Here is a 23,820-nt window from a genome sequence, read left to right on the forward strand (position 1 = left end):
AGGTCCATAGGTTGAACCTAGGTAAACCAGGGTTGAGATGCAGGAAGAATTTCAGGCAGGGAAAATAGCATCTTGGAAGGCTATGTGACCAGGGAAACTTAGGACATTCAAGAAACGAAAAATGCCCTATGGGATGGAAGCCAAAGAGTGCAGAGGGCATTCCAGGCAAAAGACATCAGAGAAGAACGTGAGGAGCAAGCCTGAAGGGAAGTGGTCGTATCTTCAATATGCTGGGAAAATACGAGAGCCGTTGGAGCAGGGAGGTGACAGCATTGCATCTGCATTTCCAAAAGGTCATCTTGCTCCACGTCACTAATGATTGGAGAGGCTCAACTCCAAACTCCAAGGAGGGACCACTTCACATGAGTCCGACTGGGCCTCACTGCGATGTCTGTCAATAACCGATGCTGGAGAAGATGTGGAGCAAAGGGAACTCTCCTCCACGGTGAGTAGGAATGGGCGTGGGTAGAGCCGGTATGGAAAAGAATATGGAGGTTCCCGAAGGAACTAAAAGTGGAAGTAGCCTATGGTCCAGCAGTCCGACTCCCAGGCATAGATCCACCCACGGTATAAGTGAACAAGATAGATGCCCCGTTTGGGCACATCTATCTGTGCGTGCGCGCGCACATGCGCATGCGCGATCGCCTCGAGGCAGGGGGTGGGGCGGGGGCCGGGGCTCTGGCTGGAGTCGGTGCAAGCCCCGGGATTGCCTGAGGCAAGCCAAAGGAGCCCCAGGTGGAGACGGGACTGCCGGTCGTCGGGTGTCCTGGAAGCCGAATGCGAATGCGGAGGGGCTCGCGGGCCGCGCGGAGGCAACCCAGGTCTGCAGCGGGAGTCGGGGCCCCGGCCACCCGCTCCCCGCGGCCCGGGAGGGGCTGGGGCTGCGGGGGGGATCCAAGAATCGGGACGCGCGGCGGGGGCTAAAGGACCTCTTCTGGTAGGCAAAAAGCCTCGAGCACCCGGGATTCCCAGGTGGTCTCCCATCCAAGATACTAACCAGGCCCGACCCTGCTTAGCTTCCGAGATCAGACGAGATCGGGCGCCTTCAGGCTGATACGGCCTGAGACGGTGGCGCTTGGCTCGGGGCGCCCTAAGAGCCTTGCGCTTCGCCTCCCTTTCGCTCTGCCCTGCAGGTCGGGCCAACGGGCCGCACCTCTCGTCGCGGGGCATGCTGTACTTGAGCCGCACGACCCGCGACCGGACTCCAGCCTGCTGACGCCGGCCCGCCCCCCCCCCCCCACCCCCCGAACACCGCCAACACCAGACCAGCAAGCGCCTGGCCGGGCCCGGGGGCCCGAGGGGCTTCCAGGACCCCCCATTGACCGGGAGGTCGTGCGTGCGTGCGTGCGCGCGGGGCCTGGGGGCTGGGCTGAGGGGTGCGGAGGTCTCGGCGCCCTCCCACCCGCGGCCACTCCAGACCCGGCCGCGCTCGCTGAGCCGGGCCTCCCCCCGATCCCATTCGCTGCTCAGGCCCGCGCGGCCCCGGAGGTGTCGGTCTTCGGCGCCCGCCGCCTCCCAACCCCCGGGGCCCAGGGGCCTCTGAACCTCCTGCGGGCCTAGACGCAGCGAAACTTGAGCGCCCAACTTGCCCGGCACCTGTCCGGTGCCCAAACCCACCAGAAGCCAGGGAGGCGCGGTCGACCGGAGCGCCTCAGCCCCTCCCCTTCGCACTACCGAGGCCCCCCCTTTGCCCCCACGCCAAGCCCTCGACCTTCCTGAGAGAGCAGACGAGCCACAGGCAGGCACACAGACAGACACACAGACACTCGCACGCACCCACGCCAAGGGAGACAGCTGGCCTGCGCAAGCTCCTCAGCCAGAGCCAGAGCGCCTGGGAGAGGCCGGGGCCAGACGAACGGGCCGGCGGCTGGCTGTCAGGAGATACAGAGGCAGAAATACATGAAGATTCCGAGACAGACTCCAAGACGGCAAGAGGAGATACACACACACACACACACACACACACACTTGAGTGTGGTCTTTGGAAATACTTGTGTTCGTAGTTGCTGGGTTGAGCCCAACTTTAATACAACCCATGGACTGCGGCCCATCAGGCTCCTCTGTCCGTGGCATTTCCCAGGCGAGGATACTGGGAGTGGGTTGCCATTTCCTTCTCCGGCGGGATCTTCCCGACCCAGGGATCAAACCCCAGTCTCCTGCGCGCGGATGCCTTGCCATCTGAACCAGGACATTGCTAATTCCCTAGGCAAAATACAAAGAATAGAGCTCGTGTTCTACTAAATGGAAAGACGATTTCAAAAACAGAAGCTGTCCTTTGTTGGTATCTTTGAATCTTTATGTAGTTTTCGTTGATTTTTACTGTTAAGGCTAACTGAACAAGGCAAGAGAGAAACCCCAGAATTGAAAAGCAATTGACGGTTTTGAAAGAAACATGTGCAGGCGAAGCTCTCTTCCTTTTTGAGAGATGGTTAAATGCAAAATCTTGATTCAACACATATGACTTTTGTGCACTTTATTTCAAATCTCCATGACAAAACCCTAAGGCGTCCAGGAAGAAAGGAGTAGAGGGGCAGACACAAAGAGCAACCTTTCCCCTTGGTGCCATCGCAACCAGCTGCTTAGTTCCTTCATCTCAAGGACTATCATCTGGGCTTCTCTGGTTTGTCTGATTCTTGTTTCGGGGACCGTTTCTCGTCACAAGGCTGTCAACAGTGGGGGTGGGTGGTGTGTGTGTGTGGGGGGGGGAGGGGGGGAGCCCTTCTTTCCATTCCACATGAGACCCAGTGGACAATCCAGGCCCTGCCCACTGCATTGAGTGTGCAGCAACAATATCAACGGTAATGCCGGTGAACAATGCGTATTCCTGGAATCCACTCCGTTGGCTACTGACTGTGTGTGCTGGTGGTCTGGAACCTAGACCTGGAAGCTTTCTGGATGATTGCAAATGACACCAAAGTCTGAGGACGATGGAAGATCTTCACATTTCTGCAAGAGCCACACACCTCCAGAAGGAACCACAAGACTTGCCTGAAATGGTCAAGGTATAAGTATTGGACTCAACGTTGGAAGGTCTCCACCTTTGCTATGGAAGTCAAACGATCTTTCTTTGAAATGAAAATGGAGCCTACTGAACGTTCACATTCTTCTAGAGCATTTGAAAAGCCCTAACTTGTAGAAATCTGCTGTACGAGTTCCTTGAAAGCAAGACCCTCTATGTATGGATATGTCTTCATGCCTTAGATTGTGCCTCGAATATAGTGTACCCATCAACCCAGGAAAGGAAAGAATTGAATCGCCAAATATACAAAGAGATCAAAAGTGCCGAGCCAAGTGACCCCTTGAGGCTTCCAAGAGCTTTTCTGTCTTTCACACACTAAGTAAATACTGAGCACCTACGATGAGCTAGGAGGCATGTAATAAGTTTCAGGGAATAGAAGGCGGAGAGAAGAAGACACAGAGTTCCTGCTTTCACTGAGACGACTCTAATGATACATCACAGGCAGATCCTTTGAGAACCTATAGAGGGGCCTCTTCCCTCACCACAAAACCTGGGTGTCAGGGAAGGCTTTCCAGAGGCACCATTTCGTTGAGGTCCATAGGTTGAACCTAGGTAAACCAGGGTTGAGATGCAGGAAGAATTTCAGGCAGGGAAAATAGCATCTTGGAAGGCTATGTGACCAGGGAAACTTAGGACATTCAAGAAACGAAAAATGCCCTATGGGATGGAAGCCAAAGAGTGCAGAGGGCATTCCAGGCAAAAGACATCAGAGAAGAACGTGAGGAGCAAGCCTGAAGGGAAGTGGTCGTATCTTCAATATGCTGGGAAAATACGAGAGCCGTTGGAGCAGGGAGGTGACAGCATTGCATCTGCATTTCCAAAAGGTCATCTTGCTCCACGTCACTAATGATTGGAGAGGCTCAACTCCAAACTCCAAGGAGGGACCACTTCACATGAGTCCGACTGGGCCTCACTGCGATGTCTGTCAATAACCGATGCTGGAGAAGATGTGGAGCAAAGGGAACTCTCCTCCACGGTGAGTAGGAATGGGCGTGGGTAGAGCCGGTATGGAAAAGAATATGGAGGTTCCCGAAGGAACTAAAAGTGGAAGTAGCCTATGGTCCAGCAGTCCGACTCCCAGGCATAGATCCACCCACGGTATAAGTGAACAAGATAGATGCCCCGTTTGGGCACATCTATCTGTGCGTGCGCGCGCACATGCGCATGCGCGATCGCCTCGAGGCAGGGGGTGGGGCGGGGGCCGGGGCTCTGGCTGGAGTCGGTGCAAGCCCCGGGATTGCCTGAGGCAAGCCAAAGGAGCCCCAGGTGGAGACGGGACTGCCGGTCGTCGGGTGTCCTGGAAGCCGAATGCGAATGCGGAGGGGCTCGCGGGCCGCGCGGAGGCAACCCAGGTCTGCAGCGGGAGTCGGGGCCCCGGCCACCCGCTCCCCGCGGCCCGGGAGGGGCTGGGGCTGCGGGGGGGATCCAAGAATCGGGACGCGCGGCGGGGGCTAAAGGACCTCTTCTGGTAGGCAAAAAGCCTCGAGCACCCGGGATTCCCAGGTGGTCTCCCATCCAAGATACTAACCAGGCCCGACCCTGCTTAGCTTCCGAGATCAGACGAGATCGGGCGCCTTCAGGCTGATACGGCCTGAGACGGTGGCGCTTGGCTCGGGGCGCCCTAAGAGCCTTGCGCTTCGCCTCCCTTTCGCTCTGCCCTGCAGGTCGGGCCAACGGGCCGCACCTCTCGTCGCGGGGCATGCTGTACTTGAGCCGCACGACCCGCGACCGGACTCCAGCCTGCTGACGCCGGCCCGCCCCCCCCCCCCCCACCCCCCGAACACCGCCAACACCAGACCAGCAAGCGCCTGGCCGGGCCCGGGGGCCCGAGGGGCTTCCAGGACCCCCCATTGACCGGGAGGTCGTGCGTGCGTGCGTGCGCGCGGGGCCTGGGGGCTGGGCTGAGGGGTGCGGAGGTCTCGGCGCCCTCCCACCCGCGGCCACTCCAGACCCGGCCGCGCTCGCTGAGCCGGGCCTCCCCCCGATCCCATTCGCTGCTCAGGCCCGCGCGGCCCCGGAGGTGTCGGTCTTCGGCGCCCGCCGCCTCCCAACCCCCGGGGCCCAGGGGCCTCTGAACCTCCTGCGGGCCTAGACGCAGCGAAACTTGAGCGCCCAACTTGCCCGGCACCTGTCCGGTGCCCAAACCCACCAGAAGCCAGGGAGGCGCGGTCGACCGGAGCGCCTCAGCCCCTCCCCTTCGCACTACCGAGGCCCCCCCTTTGCCCCCACGCCAAGCCCTCGACCTTCCTGAGAGAGCAGACGAGCCACAGGCAGGCACACAGACAGACACACAGACACTCGCACGCACCCACGCCAAGGGAGACAGCTGGCCTGCGCAAGCTCCTCAGCCAGAGCCAGAGCGCCTGGGAGAGGCCGGGGCCAGACGAACGGGCCGGCGGCTGGCTGTCAGGAGATACAGAGGCAGAAATACATGAAGATTCCGAGACAGACTCCAAGACGGCAAGAGGAGATACACACACACACACACACACACACTTGAGTGTGGTCTTTGGAAATACTTGTGTTCGTAGTTGCTGGGTTGAGCCCAACTTTAATACAACCCATGGACTGCGGCCCATCAGGCTCCTCTGTCCGTGGCATTTCCCAGGCGAGGATACTGGGAGTGGGTTGCCATTTCCTTCTCCGGCGGGATCTTCCCGACCCAGGGATCAAACCCCAGTCTCCTGCGCGCGGATGCCTTGCCATCTGAACCAGGACATTGCTAATTCCCTAGGCAAAATACAAAGAATAGAGCTCGTGTTCTACTAAATGGAAAGACGATTTCAAAAACAGAAGCTGTCCTTTGTTGGTATCTTTGAATCTTTATGTAGTTTTCGTTGATTTTTACTGTTAAGGCTAACTGAACAAGGCAAGAGAGAAACCCCAGAATTGAAAAGCAATTGACGGTTTTGAAAGAAACATGTGCAGGCGAAGCTCTCTTCCTTTTTGAGAGATGGTTAAATGCAAAATCTTGATTCAACACATATGACTTTTGTGCACTTTATTTCAAATCTCCATGACAAAACCCTAAGGCGTCCAGGAAGAAAGGAGTAGAGGGGCAGACACAAAGAGCAACCTTTCCCCTTGGTGCCATCGCAACCAGCTGCTTAGTTCCTTCATCTCAAGGACTATCATCTGGGCTTCTCTGGTTTGTCTGATTCTTGTTTCGGGGACCGTTTCTCGTCACAAGGCTGTCAACAGTGGGGGTGGGTGGTGTGTGTGGGGGGGGGGGGAGGGGGGGAGCCCTTCTTTCCATTCCACATGAGACCCAGTGGACAATCCAGGCCCTGCCCACTGCATTGAGTGTGCAGCAACAATATCAACGGTAATGCCGGTGAACAATGCGTATTCCTGGAATCCACTCCGTTGGCTACTGACTGTGTGTGCTGGTGGTCTGGAACCTAGACCTGGAAGCTTTCTGGATGATTGCAAATGACACCAAAGTCTGAGGACGATGGAAGATCTTCACATTTCTGCAAGAGCCACACACCTCCAGAAGGAACCACAAGACTTGCCTGAAATGGTCAAGGTATAAGTATTGGACTCAACGTTGGAAGGTCTCCACCTTTGCTATGGAAGTCAAACGATCTTTCTTTGAAATGAAAATGGAGCCTACTGAACGTTCACATTCTTCTAGAGCATTTGAAAAGCCCTAACTTGTAGAAATCTGCTGTACGAGTTCCTTGAAAGCAAGACCCTCTATGTATGGATATGTCTTCATGCCTTAGATTGTGCCTCGAATATAGTGTACCCATCAACCCAGGAAAGGAAAGAATTGAATCGCCAAATATACAAAGAGATCAAAAGTGCCGAGCCAAGTGACCCCTTGAGGCTTCCAAGAGCTTTTCTGTCTTTCACACACTAAGTAAATACTGAGCACCTACGATGAGCTAGGAGGCATGTAATAAGTTTCAGGGAATAGAAGGCGGAGAGAAGAAGACACAGAGTTCCTGCTTTCACTGAGACGACTCTAATGATACATCACAGGCAGATCCTTTGAGAACCTATAGAGGGGCCTCTTCCCTCACCACAAAACCTGGGTGTCAGGGAAGGCTTTCCAGAGGCACCATTTCGTTGAGGTCCATAGGTTGAACCTAGGTAAACCAGGGTTGAGATGCAGGAAGAATTTCAGGCAGGGAAAATAGCATCTTGGAAGGCTATGTGACCAGGGAAACTTAGGACATTCAAGAAACGAAAAATGCCCTATGGGATGGAAGCCAAAGAGTGCAGAGGGCATTCCAGGCAAAAGACATCAGAGAAGAACGTGAGGAGCAAGCCTGAAGGGAAGTGGTCGTATCTTCAATATGCTGGGAAAATACGAGAGCCGTTGGAGCAGGGAGGTGACAGCATTGCATCTGCATTTCCAAAAGGTCATCTTGCTCCACGTCACTAATGATTGGAGAGGCTCAACTCCAAACTCCAAGGAGGGACCACTTCACATGAGTCCGACTGGGCCTCACTGCGATGTCTGTCAATAACCGATGCTGGAGAAGATGTGGAGCAAAGGGAACTCTCCTCCACGGTGAGTAGGAATGGGCGTGGGTAGAGCCGGTATGGAAAAGAATATGGAGGTTCCCGAAGGAACTAAAAGTGGAAGTAGCCTATGGTCCAGCAGTCCGACTCCCAGGCATAGATCCACCCACGGTATAAGTGAACAAGATAGATGCCCCGTTTGGGCACATCTATCTGTGCGTGCGCGCGCACATGCGCATGCGCGATCGCCTCGAGGCAGGGGGTGGGGCGGGGGCCGGGGCTCTGGCTGGAGTCGGTGCAAGCCCCGGGATTGCCTGAGGCAAGCCAAAGGAGCCCCAGGTGGAGACGGGACTGCCGGTCGTCGGGTGTCCTGGAAGCCGAATGCGAATGCGGAGGGGCTCGCGGGCCGCGCGGAGGCAACCCAGGTCTGCAGCGGGAGTCGGGGCCCCGGCCACCCGCTCCCCGCGGCCCGGGAGGGGCTGGGGCTGCGGGGGGGATCCAAGAATCGGGACGCGCGGCGGGGGCTAAAGGACCTCTTCTGGTAGGCAAAAAGCCTCGAGCACCCGGGATTCCCAGGTGGTCTCCCATCCAAGATACTAACCAGGCCCGACCCTGCTTAGCTTCCGAGATCAGACGAGATCGGGCGCCTTCAGGCTGAGACGGTGGCGCTTGGCTCGGGGCGCCCTAAGAGCCTTGCGCTTCGCCTCCCTTTCGCTCTGCCCTGCAGGTCGGGCCAACGGGCCGCACCTCTCGTCGCGGGGCATGCTGTACTTGAGCCGCACGACCCGCGACCGGACTCCAGCCTGCTGACGCCGGCCCGCCCCCCCACCCCCACCCCCCGAACACCGCCAACACCAGACCAGCAAGCGCCTGGCCGGGCCCGGGGGCCCGAGGGGCTTCCAGGACCCCCCATTGACCGGGAGGTCGTGCGTGCGTGCGTGCGCGCGGGGCCTGGGGGCTGGGCTGAGGGGTGCGGAGGTCTCGGCGCCCTCCCACCCGCGGCCACTCCAGACCCGGCCGCGCTCGCTGAGCCGGGCCTCCCCCCGATCCCATTCGCTGCTCAGGCCCGCGCGGCCCCGGAGGTGTCGGTCTTCGGCGCCCGCCGCCTCCCAACCCCCGGGGCCCAGGGGCCTCTGAACCTCCTGCGGGCCTAGACGCAGCGAAACTTGAGCGCCCAACTTGCCCGGCACCTGTCCGGTGCCCAAACCCACCAGAAGCCAGGGAGGCGCGGTCGACCAGAGCGCCTCAGCCCCTCCCCTTCGCACTACCCCCTTTGCCCCCACGCCAAGCCCTCGACCTTCCTGAGAGAGCAGACGAGCCACAGGCAGGCACACAGACAGACACACAGACACTCGCACGCACCCACGCCAAGGGAGACAGCTGGCCTGCGCAAGCTCCTCAGCCAGAGCCAGAGCGCCTGGGAGAGGCCGGGGCCAGACGAACGGGCCGGCGGCTGGCTGTCAGGAGATACAGAGGCAGAAATACATGAAGATTCCGAGACAGACTCCAAGACGGCAAGAGGAGATACACACACACACACACACACACACACACACACACACACTTGAGTGTGGTCTTTGGAAATACTTGTGTTCGTAGTTGCTGGGTTGAGCCCAACTTTAATACAACCCATGGACTGCGGCCCATCAGGCTCCTCTGTCCGTGGCATTTCCCAGGCGAGGATACTGGGAGTGGGTTGCCATTTCCTTCTCCGGCGGGATCTTCCCGACCCAGGGATCAAACCCCAGTCTCCTGCGCGCGGATGCCTTGCCATCTGAACCAGGACATTGCTAATTCCCTAGGCAAAATACAAAGAATAGAGCTCGTGTTCTACTAAATGGAAAGACGATTTCAAAAACAGAAGCTGTCCTTTGTTGGTATCTTTGAATCTTTATGTAGTTTTCGTTGATTTTTACTGTTAAGGCTAACTGAACAAGGCAAGAGAGAAACCCCAGAATTGAAAAGCAATTGACGGTTTTGAAAGAAACATGTGCAGGCGAAGCTCTCTTCCTTTTTGAGAGATGGTTAAATGCAAAATCTTGATTCAACACATATGACTTTTGTGCACTTTATTTCAAATCTCCATGACAAAACCCTAAGGCGTCCAGGAAGAAAGGAGTAGAGGGGCAGACACAAAGAGCAACCTTTCCCCTTGGTGCCATCGCAACCAGCTGCTTAGTTCCTTCATCTCAAGGACTATCATCTGGGCTTCTCTGGTTTGTCTGATTCTTGTTTCGGGGACCGTTTCTCGTCACAAGGCTGTCAACAGTGGGGGTGGGTGGTGTGTGTGTGGGGGGGGGGAGGGGGGGAGCCCTTCTTTCCATTCCACATGAGACCCAGTGGACAATCCAGGCCCTGCCCACTGCATTGAGTGTGCAGCAACAATATCAACGGTAATGCCGGTGAACAATGCGTATTCCTGGAATCCACTCCGTTGGCTACTGACTGTGTGTGCTGGTGGTCTGGAACCTAGACCTGGAAGCTTTCTGGATGATTGCAAATGACACCAAAGTCTGAGGACGATGGAAGATCTTCACATTTCTGCAAGAGCCACACACCTCCAGAAGGAACCACAAGACTTGCCTGAAATGGTCAAGGTATAAGTATTGGACTCAACGTTGGAAGGTCTCCACCTTTGCTATGGAAGTCAAACGATCTTTCTTTGAAATGAAAATGGAGCCTACTGAACGTTCACATTCTTCTAGAGCATTTGAAAAGCCCTAACTTGTAGAAATCTGCTGTACGAGTTCCTTGAAAGCAAGACCCTCTATGTATGGATATGTCTTCATGCCTTAGATTGTGCCTCGAATATAGTGTACCCATCAACCCAGGAAAGGAAAGAATTGAATCGCCAAATATACAAAGAGATCAAAAGTGCCGAGCCAAGTGACCCCTTGAGGCTTCCAAGAGCTTTTCTGTCTTTCACACACTAAGTAAATACTGAGCACCTACGATGAGCTAGGAGGCATGTAATAAGTTTCAGGGAATAGAAGGCGGAGAGAAGAAGACACAGAGTTCCTGCTTTCACTGAGACGACTCTAATGATACATCACAGGCAGATCCTTTGAGAACCTATAGAGGGGCCTCTTCCCTCACCACAAAACCTGGGTGTCAGGGAAGGCTTTCCAGAGGCACCATTTCGTTGAGGTCCATAGGTTGAACCTAGGTAAACCAGGGTTGAGATGCAGGAAGAATTTCAGGCAGGGAAAATAGCATCTTGGAAGGCTATGTGACCAGGGAAACTTAGGACATTCAAGAAACGAAAAATGCCCTATGGGATGGAAGCCAAAGAGTGCAGAGGGCATTCCAGGCAAAAGACATCAGAGAAGAACGTGAGGAGCAAGCCTGAAGGGAAGTGGTCGTATCTTCAATATGCTGGGAAAATACGAGAGCCGTTGGAGCAGGGAGGTGACAGCATTGCATCTGCATTTCCAAAAGGTCATCTTGCTCCACGTCACTAATGATTGGAGAGGCTCAACTCCAAACTCCAAGGAGGGACCACTTCACATGAGTCCGACTGGGCCTCACTGCGATGTCTGTCAATAACCGATGCTGGAGAAGATGTGGAGCAAAGGGAACTCTCCTCCACGGTGAGTAGGAATGGGCGTGGGTAGAGCCGGTATGGAAAAGAATATGGAGGTTCCCGAAGGAACTAAAAGTGGAAGTAGCCTATGGTCCAGCAGTCCGACTCCCAGGCATAGATCCACCCACGGTATAAGTGAACAAGATAGATGCCCCGTTTGGGCACATCTATCTGTGCGTGCGCGCGCACATGCGCATGCGCGATCGCCTCGAGGCAGGGGGTGGGGCGGGGGCCGGGGCTCTGGCTGGAGTCGGTGCAAGCCCCGGGATTGCCTGAGGCAAGCCAAAGGAGCCCCAGGTGGAGACGGGACTGCCGGTCGTCGGGTGTCCTGGAAGCCGAATGCGAATGCGGAGGGGCTCGCGGGCCGCGCGGAGGCAACCCAGGTCTGCAGCGGGAGTCGGGGCCCCGGCCACCCGCTCCCCGCGGCCCGGGAGGGGCTGGGGCTGCGGGGGGGATCCAAGAATCGGGACGCGCGGCGGGGGCTAAAGGACCTCTTCTGGTAGGCAAAAAGCCTCGAGCACCCGGGATTCCCAGGTGGTCTCCCATCCAAGATACTAACCAGGCCCGACCCTGCTTAGCTTCCGAGATCAGACGAGATCGGGCGCCTTCAGGCTGATACGGCCTGAGACGGTGGCGCTTGGCTCGGGGCGCCCTAAGAGCCTTGCGCTTCGCCTCCCTTTCGCTCTGCCCTGCAGGTCGGGCCAACGGGCCGCACCTCTCGTCGCGGGGCATGCTGTACTTGAGCCGCACGACCCGCGACCGGACTCCAGCCTGCTGACGCCGGCCCGCCCCCCCCCCCACCCCCCGAACACCGCCAACACCAGACCAGCAAGCGCCTGGCCGGGCCCGGGGGCCCGAGGGGCTTCCAGGACCCCCCATTGACCGGGAGGTCGTGCGTGCGTGCGTGCGCGCGGGGCCTGGGGGCTGGGCTGAGGGGTGCGGAGGTCTCGGCGCCCTCCCACCCGCGGCCACTCCAGACCCGGCCGCGCTCGCTGAGCCGGGCCTCCCCCCGATCCCATTCGCTGCTCAGGCCCGCGCGGCCCCGGAGGTGTCGGTCTTCGGCGCCCGCCGCCTCCCAACCCCCGGGGCCCAGGGGCCTCTGAACCTCCTGCGGGCCTAGACGCAGCGAAACTTGAGCGCCCAACTTGCCCGGCACCTGTCCGGTGCCCAAACCCACCAGAAGCCAGGGAGGCGCGGTCGACCGGAGCGCCTCAGCCCCTCCCCTTCGCACTACCGAGGCCCCCCCTTTGCCCCCACGCCAAGCCCTCGACCTTCCTGAGAGAGCAGACGAGCCACAGGCAGGCACACAGACAGACACACAGACACTCGCACGCACCCACGCCAAGGGAGACAGCTGGCCTGCGCAAGCTCCTCAGCCAGAGCCAGAGCGCCTGGGAGAGGCCGGGGCCAGACGAACGGGCCGGCGGCTGGCTGTCAGGAGATACAGAGGCAGAAATACATGAAGATTCCGAGACAGACTCCAAGACGGCAAGAGGAGATACACACACACACACACACACACACACACACACACACACACACACTTGAGTGTGGTCTTTGGAAATACTTGTGTTCGTAGTTGCTGGGTTGAGCCCAACTTTAATACAACCCATGGACTGCGGCCCATCAGGCTCCTCTGTCCGTGGCATTTCCCAGGCGAGGATACTGGGAGTGGGTTGCCATTTCCTTCTCCGGCGGGATCTTCCCGACCCAGGGATCAAACCCCAGTCTCCTGCGCGCGGATGCCTTGCCATCTGAACCAGGACATTGCTAATTCCCTAGGCAAAATACAAAGAATAGAGCTCGTGTTCTACTAAATGGAAAGACGATTTCAAAAACAGAAGCTGTCCTTTGTTGGTATCTTTGAATCTTTATGTAGTTTTCGTTGATTTTTACTGTTAAGGCTAACTGAACAAGGCAAGAGAGAAACCCCAGAATTGAAAAGCAATTGACGGTTTTGAAAGAAACATGTGCAGGCGAAGCTCTCTTCCTTTTTGAGAGATGGTTAAATGCAAAATCTTGATTCAACACATATGACTTTTGTGCACTTTATTTCAAATCTCCATGACAAAACCCTAAGGCGTCCAGGAAGAAAGGAGTAGAGGGGCAGACACAAAGAGCAACCTTTCCCCTTGGTGCCATCGCAACCAGCTGCTTAGTTCCTTCATCTCAAGGACTATCATCTGGGCTTCTCTGGTTTGTCTGATTCTTGTTTCGGGGACCGTTTCTCGTCACAAGGCTGTCAACAGTGGGGGTGGGTGGTGTGTGTGTGTGGGGGGGGGAGGGGGGGAGCCCTTCTTTCCATTCCACATGAGACCCAGTGGACAATCCAGGCCCTGCCCACTGCATTGAGTGTGCAGCAACAATATCAACGGTAATGCCGGTGAACAATGCGTATTCCTGGAATCCACTCCGTTGGCTACTGACTGTGTGTGCTGGTGGTCTGGAACCTAGACCTGGAAGCTTTCTGGATGATTGCAAATGACACCAAAGTCTGAGGACGATGGAAGATCTTCACATTTCTGCAAGAGCCACACACCTCCAGAAGGAACCACAAGACTTGCCTGAAATGGTCAAGGTATAAGTATTGGACTCAACGTTGGAAGGTCTCCACCTTTGCTATGGAAGTCAAACGATCTTTCTTTGAAATGAAAATGGAGCCTACTGAACGTTCACATTCTTCTAGAGCATTTGAAAAGCCCTAACTTGTAGAAATCTGCTGTACGAGTTCCTTGAAAGCAAGACCCTCTATGTATGGATATGTCTTCATGCCTTAGATTGTGCCTCGAATATAGTGTACCCATCAACCCAGGAAAGGAAAGAATTGAATCGCCAAATATACAAAGAGATCAAAAGTGCCGAGCCAAGTGACCCCTTGAGGCTTCCAAGAGCTTTTCTGTCTTTCACACACTAAGTAAATACTGAGCACCTACGATGAGCTAGGAGGCATGTAATAAGTTTCAGGGAATAGAAGGCGGAGAGAAGAAGACACAGAGTTCCTGCTTTCACTGAGACGACTCTAATGATACATCACAGGCAGATCCTTTGAGAACCTATAGAGGGGCCTCTTCCCTCACCACAAAACCTGGGTGTCAGGGAAGGCTTTCCAGAGGCACCATTTCGTTGAGGTCCATAGGTTGAACCTAGGTAAACCAGGGTTGAGATGCAGGAAGAATTTCAGGCAGGGAAAATAGCATCTTGGAAGGCTATGTGACCAGGGAAACTTAGGACATTCAAGAAACGAAAAATGCCCTATGGGATGGAAGCCAAAGAGTGCAGAGGGCATTCCAGGCAAAAGACATCAGAGAAGAACGTGAGGAGCAAGCCTGAAGGGAAGTGGTCGTATCTTCAATATGCTGGGAAAATACGAGAGCCGTTGGAGCAGGGAGGTGACAGCATTGCATCTGCATTTCCAAAAGGTCATCTTGCTCCACGTCACTAATGATTGGAGAGGCTCAACTCCAAACTCCAAGGAGGGACCACTTCACATGAGTCCGACTGGGCCTCACTGCGATGTCTGTCAATAACCGATGCTGGAGAAGATGTGGAGCAAAGGGAACTCTCCTCCACGGTGAGTAGGAATGGGCGTGGGTAGAGCCGGTATGGAAAAGAATATGGAGGTTCCCGAAGGAACTAAAAGTGGAAGTAGCCTATGGTCCAGCAGTCCGACTCCCAGGCATAGATCCACCCACGGTATAAGTGAACAAGATAGATGCCCCGTTTGGGCACATCTATCTGTGCGTGCGCGCGCACATGCGCATGCGCGATCGCCTCGAGGCAGGGGGTGGGGCGGGGGCCGGGGCTCTGGCTGGAGTCGGTGCAAGCCCCGGGATTGCCTGAGGCAAGCCAAAGGAGCCCCAGGTGGAGACGGGACTGCCGGTCGTCGGGTGTCCTGGAAGCCGAATGCGAATGCGGAGGGGCTCGCGGGCCGCGCGGAGGCAACCCAGGTCTGCAGCGGGAGTCGGGGCCCCGGCCACCCGCTCCCCGCGGCCCGGGAGGGGCTGGGGCTGCGGGGGGGATCCAAGAATCGGGACGCGCGGCGGGGGCTAAAGGACCTCTTCTGGTAGGCAAAAAGCCTCGAGCACCCGGGATTCCCAGGTGGTCTCCCATCCAAGATACTAACCAGGCCCGACCCTGCTTAGCTTCCGAGATCAGACGAGATCGGGCGCCTTCAGGCTGATACGGCCTGAGACGGTGGCGCTTGGCTCGGGGCGCCCTAAGAGCCTTGCGCTTCGCCTCCCTTTCGCTCTGCCCTGCAGGTCGGGCCAACGGGCCGCACCTCTCGTCGCGGGGCATGCTGTACTTGAGCCGCACGACCCGCGACCGGACTCCAGCCTGCTGACGCCGGCCCGCCCCCCCCCCCACCCCCCGAACACCGCCAACACCAGACCAGCAAGCGCCTGGCCGGGCCCGGGGGCCCGAGGGGCTTCCAGGACCCCCCATTGACCGGGAGGTCGTGCGTGCGTGCGTGCGCGCGGGGCCTGGGGGCTGGGCTGAGGGGTGCGGAGGTCTCGGCGCCCTCCCACCCGCGGCCACTCCAGACCCGGCCGCGCTCGCTGAGCCGGGCCTCCCCCCGATCCCATTCGCTGCTCAGGCCCGCGCGGCCCCGGAGGTGTCGGTCTTCGGCGCCCGCCGCCTCCCAACCCCCGGGGCCCAGGGGCCTCTGAACCTCCTGCGGGCCTAGACGCAGCGAAACTTGAGCGCCCAACTTGCCCGGCACCTGTCCGGTGCCCAAACCCACCAGAAGCCAGGGAGGCGCGGTCGACCGGAGCGCCTCAGCCCCTCCCCTTCGCACTACCGAGGCCCCCCCTTTGCCCCCACGCCAAGCCCTCGACCTTCCTGAGAGAGCAGACGAGCCACAGGCAGGCACACAGACAGACACACAGACACTCGCACGCACCCACGCCAAGGGAGACAGCTGGCCTGCGCAAGCTCCTCAGCCAGAGCCAGAGCGCCTGGGAGAGGCCGGGGCCAGACGAACGGGCCGGCGGCTGGCTGTCAGGAGATACAGAGGCAGAAATACATGAAGATTCCGAGACAGACTCCAAGACGGCAAGAGGAGATACACACACACACACACACACACACACACACACACACACACACACTTGAGTGTGGTCTTTGGAAATACTTGTGTTCGTAGTTGCTGGGTTGAGCCCAACTTTAATACAACCCATGGACTGCGGCCCATCAGGCTCCTCTGTCCGTGGCATTTCCCAGGCGAGGATACTGGGAGTGGGTTGCCATTTCCTTCTCCGGCGGGATCTTCCCGACCCAGGGATCAAACCCCAGTCTCCTGCGCGCGGATGCCTTGCCATCTGAACCAGGACATTGCTAATTCCCTAGGCAAAATACAAAGAATAGAGCTCGTGTTCTACTAAATGGAAAGACGATTTCAAAAACAGAAGCTGTCCTTTGTTGGTATCTTTGAATCTTTATGTAGTTTTCGTTGATTTTTACTGTTAAGGCTAACTGAACAAGGCAAGAGAGAAACCCCAGAATTGAAAAGCAATTGACGGTTTTGAAAGAAACATGTGCAGGCGAAGCTCTCTTCCTTTTTGAGAGATGGTTAAATGCAAAATCTTGATTCAACACATATGACTTTTGTGCACTTTATTTCAAATCTCCATGACAAAACCCTAAGGCGTCCAGGAAGAAAGGAGTAGAGGGGCAGACACAAAGAGCAACCTTTCCCCTTGGTGCCATCGCAACCAGCTGCTTAGTTCCTTCATCTCAAGGACTATCATCTGGGCTTCTCTGGTTTGTCTGATTCTTGTTTCGGGGACCGTTTCTCGTCACAAGGCTGTCAACAGTGGGGGTGGGTGGTGTGTGTGTGTGGGGGGGGGAGGGGGGGAGCCCTTCTTTCCATTCCACATGAGACCCAGTGGACAATCCAGGCCCTGCCCACTGCATTGAGTGTGCAGCAACAATATCAACGGTAATGCCGGTGAACAATGCGTATTCCTGGAATCCACTCCGTTGGCTACTGACTGTGTGTGCTGGTGGTCTGGAACCTAGACCTGGAAGCTTTCTGGATGATTGCAAATGACACCAAAGTCTGAGGACGATGGAAGATCTTCACATTTCTGCAAGAGCCACACACCTCCAGAAGGAACCACAAGACTTGCCTGAAATGGTCAAGGTATAAGTATTGGACTCAACGTTGGAAGGTCTCCACCTTTGCTATGGAAGTCAAACGATCTTTCTTTGAAATGAAAATGGAGCCTACTGAACGTTCACATTCTTCTAGAGCATTTGAAAAGCCCTAACTTGTAGAAATCTGCTGTACGAGTTCCTTGAAAGCAAGACCCTCTATGTATGGATATGTCTTCATGCCTTAGATTGTGCCTCGAATATAGTGTACCCATCAACCCAGGAAAGGAAAGAATTGAATCGCCAAATATACAAAGAGATCAAAAGTGCCGAGCCAAGTGACCCCTTGAGGCTTCCAAGAGCTTTTCTGTCTTTCACACACTAAGTAAATACTGAGCACCTACGATGAGCTAGGAGGCATGTAATAAGTTTCAGGGAATAGAAGGCGGAGAGAAGAAGACACAGAGTTCCTGCTTTCACTGAGACGACTCTAATGATACATCACAGGCAGATCCTTTGAGAACCTATAGAGGGGCCTCTTCCCTCACCACAAAACCTGGGTGTCAGGGAAGGCTTTCCAGAGGCACCATTTCGTTGAGGTCCATAGGTTGAACCTAGGTAAACCAGGGTTGAGATGCAGGAAGAATTTCAGGCAGGGAAAATAGCATCTTGGAAGGCTATGTGACCAGGGAAACTTAGGACATTCAAGAAACGAAAAATGCCCTATGGGATGGAAGCCAAAGAGTGCAGAGGGCATTCCAGGCAAAAGACATCAGAGAAGAACGTGAGGAGCAAGCCTGAAGGGAAGTGGTCGTATCTTCAATATGCTGGGAAAATACGAGAGCCGTTGGAGCAGGGAGGTGACAGCATTGCATCTGCATTTCCAAAAGGTCATCTTGCTCCACGTCACTAATGATTGGAGAGGCTCAACTCCAAACTCCAAGGAGGGACCACTTCACATGAGTCCGACTGGGCCTCACTGCGATGTCTGTCAATAACCGATGCTGGAGAAGATGTGGAGCAAAGGGAACTCTCCTCCACGGTGAGTAGGAATGGGCGTGGGTAGAGCCGGTATGGAAAAGAATATGGAGGTTCCCGAAGGAACTAAAAGTGGAAGTAGCCTATGGTCCAGCAGTCCGACTCCCAGGCATAGATCCACCCACGGTATAAGTGAACAAGATAGATGCCCCGTTTGGGCACATCTATCTGTGCGTGCGCGCGCACATGCGCATGCGCGATCGCCTCGAGGCAGGGGGTGGGGCGGGGGCCGGGGCTCTGGCTGGAGTCGGTGCAAGCCCCGGGATCGCCTGAGGCAAGCCAAAGGAGCCCCAGGTGGAGACGGGACTGCCGGTCGTCGGGTGTCCTGGAAGCCGAATGCGAATGCGGAGGGGCTCGCGGGCCGCGCGGAGGCAACCCAGGTCTGCAGCGGGAGTCGGGGCCCCGGCCACCCGCTCCCCGCGGCCCGGGAGGGGCTGGGGCTGCGGGGGGGATCCAAGAATCGGGACGCGCGGCGGGGGCTAAAGGACCTCTTCTGGTAGGCAAAAAGCCTCGAGCACCCGGGATTCCCAGGTGGTCTCCCATCCAAGATACTAACCAGGCCCGACCCTGCTTAGCTTCCGAGATCAGACGAGATCGGGCGCCTTCAGGCTGATACGGCCTGAGACGGTGGCGCTTGGCTCGGGGCGCCCTAAGAGCCTTGCGCTTCGCCTCCCTTTCGCTCTGCCCTGCAGGTCGGGCCAACGGGCCGCACCTCTCGTCGCGGGGCATGCTGTACTTGAGCCGCACGACCCGCGACCGGACTCCAGCCTGCTGACGCCGGCCCGCCCCCCCCCCCCACCCCCCGAACACCGCCAACACCAGACCAGCAAGCGCCTGGCCGGGCCCGGGGGCCCGAGGGGCTTCCAGGACCCCCCATTGACCGGGAGGTCGTGCGTGCGTGCGTGCGCGCGGGGCCTGGGGGCTGGGCTGAGGGGTGCGGAGGTCTCGGCGCCCTCCCACCCGCGGCCACTCCAGACCCGGCCGCGCTCGCTGAGCCGGGCCTCCCCCCGATCCCATTCGCTGCTCAGGCCCGCGCGGCCCCGGAGGTGTCGGTCTTCGGCGCCCGCCGCCTCCCAACCCCCGGGGCCCAGGGGCCTCTGAACCTCCTGCGGGCCTAGACGCAGCGAAACTTGAGCGCCCAACTTGCCCGGCACCTGTCCGGTGCCCAAACCCACCAGAAGCCAGGGAGGCGCGGTCGACCGGAGCGCCTCAGCCCCTCCCCTTCGCACTACCGAGGCCCCCCCTTTGCCCCCACGCCAAGCCCTCGACCTTCCTGAGAGAGCAGACGAGCCACAGGCAGGCACACAGACAGACACACAGACACTCGCACGCACCCACGCCAAGGGAGACAGCTGGCCTGCGCAAGCTCCTCAGCCAGAGCCAGAGCGCCTGGGAGAGGCCGGGGCCAGACGAACGGGCCGGCGGCTGGCTGTCAGGAGATACAGAGGCAGAAATACATGAAGATTCCGAGACAGACTCCAAGACGGCAAGAGGAGATACACACACACACACACACACACACACACACACACACACACACTTGAGTGTGGTCTTTGGAAATACTTGTGTTCGTAGTTGCTGGGTTGAGCCCAACTTTAATACAACCCATGGACTGCGGCCCATCAGGCTCCTCTGTCCGTGGCATTTCCCAGGCGAGGATACTGGGAGTGGGTTGCCATTTCCTTCTCCGGCGGGATCTTCCCGACCCAGGGATCAAACCCCAGTCTCCTGCGCGCGGATGCCTTGCCATCTGAACCAGGACATTGCTAATTCCCTAGGCAAAATACAAAGAATAGAGCTCGTGTTCTACTAAATGGAAAGACGATTTCAAAAACAGAAGCTGTCCTTTGTTGGTATCTTTGAATCTTTATGTAGTTTTCGTTGATTTTTACTGTTAAGGCTAACTGAACAAGGCAAGAGAGAAACCCCAGAATTGAAAAGCAATTGACGGTTTTGAAAGAAACATGTGCAGGCGAAGCTCTCTTCCTTTTTGAGAGATGGTTAAATGCAAAATCTTGATTCAACACATATGACTTTTGTGCACTTTATTTCAAATCTCCATGACAAAACCCTAAGGCGTCCAGGAAGAAAGGAGTAGAGGGGCAGACACAAAGAGCAACCTTTCCCCTTGGTGCCATCGCAACCAGCTGCTTAGTTCCTTCATCTCAAGGACTATCATCTGGGCTTCTCTGGTTTGTCTGATTCTTGTTTCGGGGACCGTTTCTCGTCACAAGGCTGTCAACAGTGGGGGTGGGTGGTGTGTGTGTGGGGGGGGGGGAGGGGGGGAGCCCTTCTTTCCATTCCACATGAGACCCAGTGGACAATCCAGGCCCTGCCCACTGCATTGAGTGTGCAGCAACAATATCAACGGTAATGCCGGTGAACAATGCGTATTCCTGGAATCCACTCCGTTGGCTACTGACTGTGTGTGCTGGTGGTCTGGAACCTAGACCTGGAAGCTTTCTGGATGATTGCAAATGACACCAAAGTCTGAGGACGATGGAAGATCTTCACATTTCTGCAAGAGCCACACACCTCCAGAAGGAACCACAAGACTTGCCTGAAATGGTCAAGGTATAAGTATTGGACTCAACGTTGGAAGGTCTCCACCTTTGCTATGGAAGTCAAACGATCTTTCTTTGAAATGAAAATGGAGCCTACTGAACGTTCACATTCTTCTAGAGCATTTGAAAAGCCCTAACTTGTAGAAATCTGCTGTACGAGTTCCTTGAAAGCAAGACCCTCTATGTATGGATATGTCTTCATGCCTTAGATTGTGCCTCGAATATAGTGTACCCATCAACCCAGGAAAGGAAAGAATTGAATCGCCAAATATACAAAGAGATCAAAAGTGCCGAGCCAAGTGACCCCTTGAGGCTTCCAAGAGCTTTTCTGTCTTTCACACACTAAGTAAATACTGAGCACCTACGATGAGCTAGGAGGCATGTAATAAGTTTCAGGGAATAGAAGGCGGAGAGAAGAAGACACAGAGTTCCTGCTTTCACTGAGACGACTCTAATGATACATCACAGGCAGATCCTTTGAGAACCTATAGAGGGGCCTCTTCCCTCACCACAAAACCTGGGTGTCAGGGAAGGCTTTCCAGAGGCACCATTTCGTTGAGGTCCATAGGTTAGGTTGAACCTAGGTAAACCAGGGTTGAGATGCAGGAAGAATTTCAGGCAGGGAAAATAGCATCTTGGAAGGCTATGTGACCAGGGAAACTTAGGACATTCAAGAAACGAAAAATGCCCTATGGGATGGAAGCCAAAGAGTGCAGAGGGCATTCCAGGCAAAAGACATCAGAGAAGAACGTGAGGAGCAAGCCTGAAGGGAAGTGGTCGTATCTTCAATATGCTGGGAAAATACGAGAGCCGTTGGAGCAGGGAGGTGACAGCATTGCATCTGCATTTCCAAAAGGTCATCTTGCTCCACGTCACTAATGATTGGAGAGGCTCAACTCCAAACTCCAAGGAGGGACCACTTCACATGAGTCCGACTGGGCCTCACTGCGATGTCTGTCAATAACCGATGCTGGAGAAGATGTGGAGCAAAGGGAACTCTCCTCCACGGTGAGTAGGAATGGGCGTGGGTAGAGCCGGTATGGAAAAGAATATGGAGGTTCCCGAAGGAACTAAAAGTGGAAGTAGCCTATGGTCCAGCAGTCCGACTCCCAGGCATAGATCCACCCACGGTATAAGTGAACAAGATAGATGCCCCGTTTGGGCACATCTATCTGTGCGTGCGCGCGCACATGCGCATGCGCGATCGCCTCGAGGCAGGGGGTGGGGCGGGGGCCGGGGCTCTGGCTGGAGTCGGTGCAAGCCCCGGGATTGCCTGAGGCAAGCCAAAGGAGCCCCAGGTGGAGACGGGACTGCCGGTCGTCGGGTGTCCTGGAAGCCGAATGCGAATGCGGAGGGGCTCGCGGGCCGCGCGGAGGCAACCCAGGTCTGCAGCGGGAGTCGGGGCCCCGGCCACCCGCTCCCCGCGGCCCGGGAGGGGCTGGGGCTGCGGGGGGGATCCAAGAATCGGGACGCGCGGCGGGGGCTAAAGGACCTCTTCTGGTAGGCAAAAAGCCTCGAGCACCCGGGATTCCCAGGTGGTCTCCCATCCAAGATACTAACCAGGCCCGACCCTGCTTAGCTTCCGAGATCAGACGAGATCGGGCGCCTTCAGGCTGAGACGGCCTGAGACGGTGGCGCTTGGCTCGGGGCGCCCTAAGAGCCTTGCGCTTCGCCTCCCTTTCGCTCTGCCCTGCAGGTCGGGCCAACGGGCCGCACCTCTCGTCGCGGGGCATGCTGTACTTGAGCCGCACGACCCGCGACCGGACTCCAGCCTGCTGACGCCGGCCCGCCCCCCCCCCCCACCCCCCGAACACCGCCAACACCAGACCAGCAAGCGCCTGGCCGGGCCCGGGGGCCCGAGGGGCTTCCAGGACCCCCCATTGACCGGGAGGTCGTGCGTGCGTGCGTGCGCGCGGGGCCTGGGGGCTGGGCTGAGGGGTGCGGAGGTCTCGGCGCCCTCCCACCCGCGGCCACTCCAGACCCGGCCGCGCTCGCTGAGCCGGGCCTCCCCCCGATCCCATTCGCTGCTCAGGCCCGCGCGGCCCCGGAGGTGTCGGTCTTCGGCGCCCGCCGCCTCCCAACCCCCGGGGCCCAGGGGCCTCTGAACCTCCTGCGGGCCTAGACGCAGCGAAACTTGAGCGCCCAACTTGCCCGGCACCTGTCCGGTGCCCAAACCCACCAGAAGCCAGGGAGGCGCGGTCGACCGGAGCGCCTCAGCCCCTCCCCTTCGCACTACCGAGGCCCCCCCTTTGCCCCCACGCCAAGCCCTCGACCTTCCTGAGAGAGCAGACGAGCCACAGGCAGGCACACAGACAGACACACAGACACTCGCACGCACCCACGCCAAGGGAGACAGCTGGCCTGCGCAAGCTCCTCAGCCAGAGCCAGAGCGCCTGGGAGAGGCCGGGGCCAGACGAACGGGCCGGCGGCTGGCTGTCAGGAGATACAGAGGCAGAAATACATGAAGATTCCGAGACAGACTCCAAGACGGCAAGAGGAGATACACACACACACACACACACACACACACACACACACACACACACACTTGAGTGTGGTCTTTGGAAATACTTGTGTTCGTAGTTGCTGGGTTGAGCCCAACTTTAATACAACCCATGGACTGCGGCCCATCAGGCTCCTCTGTCCGTGGCATTTCCCAGGCGAGGATACTGGGAGTGGGTTGCCATTTCCTTCTCCGGCGGGATCTTCCCGACCCAGGGATCAAACCCCAGTCTCCTGCGCGCGGATGCCTTGCCATCTGAACCAGGACATTGCTAATTCCCTAGGCAAAATACAAAGAATAGAGCTCGTGTTCTACTAAATGGAAAGACGATTTCAAAAACAGAAGCTGTCCTTTGTTGGTATCTTTGAATCTTTATGTAGTTTTCGTTGATTTTTACTGTTAAGGCTAACTGAACAAGGCAAGAGAGAAACCCCAGAATTGAAAAGCAATTGACGGTTTTGAAAGAAACATGTGCAGGCGAAGCTCTCTTCCTTTTTGAGAGATGGTTAAATGCAAAATCTTGATTCAACACATATGACTTTTGTGC

General features: G+C 56.7%; 6 pseudogenes; all 6 read right to left on the minus strand.

Annotated features, from left to right (window-relative positions):
• Nucleotides 1-947: 947 nt before the first annotated feature.
• On the minus strand, nucleotides 948-1,067 carry LOC147350781 (5S ribosomal RNA; annotated as a pseudogene).
• Nucleotides 1,068-4,497: 3,430 nt separating this feature from the next.
• On the minus strand, nucleotides 4,498-4,617 carry LOC147350782 (5S ribosomal RNA; annotated as a pseudogene).
• A 6,967-nt stretch (nucleotides 4,618-11,584) lies between these two features.
• On the minus strand, nucleotides 11,585-11,704 carry LOC147350783 (5S ribosomal RNA; annotated as a pseudogene).
• A 3,444-nt stretch (nucleotides 11,705-15,148) lies between these two features.
• LOC147350784 (5S ribosomal RNA) lies at nucleotides 15,149-15,268 on the minus strand (annotated as a pseudogene).
• A 3,444-nt stretch (nucleotides 15,269-18,712) lies between these two features.
• On the minus strand, nucleotides 18,713-18,832 carry LOC147350785 (5S ribosomal RNA; annotated as a pseudogene).
• A 3,448-nt stretch (nucleotides 18,833-22,280) lies between these two features.
• LOC147350786 (5S ribosomal RNA) lies at nucleotides 22,281-22,400 on the minus strand (annotated as a pseudogene).
• Nucleotides 22,401-23,820: the final 1,420 nt, after the last annotated feature.

Source organism: Bos grunniens, chromosome 20, assembly GCF_055505025.1.
Source record: "Bos grunniens cultivar Pamir isolate PY7600 chromosome 20, Bosgru_T2T1.0, whole genome shotgun sequence".
In the NCBI taxonomy this organism is placed as follows: domain Eukaryota; kingdom Metazoa; phylum Chordata; class Mammalia; order Artiodactyla; family Bovidae; genus Bos; species Bos grunniens.